The sequence below is a fragment of the Corvus kubaryi genome, unplaced genomic scaffold (genome assembly GCF_017639235.1).
Source record: "Corvus kubaryi isolate FWS band 111438036 unplaced genomic scaffold, C.kubaryi_AGA036_p1.0 37240, whole genome shotgun sequence".
Lineage (NCBI taxonomy): Eukaryota > Metazoa > Chordata > Aves > Passeriformes > Corvidae > Corvus > Corvus kubaryi.
Genome location: NW_024581070.1, coordinates 48,690 through 49,502, shown reverse-complemented (window position 1 = coordinate 49,502; position 813 = coordinate 48,690).

The window sequence follows — 813 nt, the reverse complement described above, 5'->3', positions numbered from 1 at the left end:
TCCCATTCCAGATCCTTTCCCAGGTCCCATTCCAGATCCCATTCCAAGTCCCATTCCAGATCTCATTCCCGATCCCATTCCAGATCCTTTCCCAGATCCTATTCCAGGTCCCATTCCAGATCCCATTCCAGATCCCATTCCAGATCCTTTTCCAGGTCCTCCTCCCTCCCAGGGCTCCTTTCCTGGGACATCCCAGATCCAGGGAATTCCATTTCCATCCTTCTACCACCCCTTCCCTCTGCCCAGGGTGGCTCTGGATATCCCAGAATATCCCTGGGAAAGCCCGGGAAGCTCCCGGGAATGCCGCTGGGAGCATCCAGCGGGATCGGTGGGGATCCCACCCCTTCCCAGCGAGGCCGAGTTGGGAATTCAGGACACGAAGAGCCTGGAATTGTATCCAAAAAAAGCTTTCCATGAGCCCTGGGAATTCTGATGCCGGCAGATCCCAGGAATGCTGCGGGTAGGGAATGAGGGGGTGGGATTGGGATGGGGACACTGAGGGATGTGGGAATGGGATTGGAGCTGTTGAGGGATGCGGGAATTTGGGAATGAGAATGGGATTGGGGACACTGGGGGATGTGGGAATTTGGGAATGGGGACATCGGGGAATTGAGGACACGAAGAGCCCGGGATTGTATCCATGAAAAGCCTTTGCTGAACGCTGGGAATTCTGATCCCAGTGGATCCTGGGGGATCCCAGGAATGCTGCGTGTAGGGAATGTGGGAATGGGATTGGGATGGGGATACTTGGGAATGTGGAAATGGGGACATGGGGGGACATGGGAATGGGGACACCCAGGGGATGTGGGAATG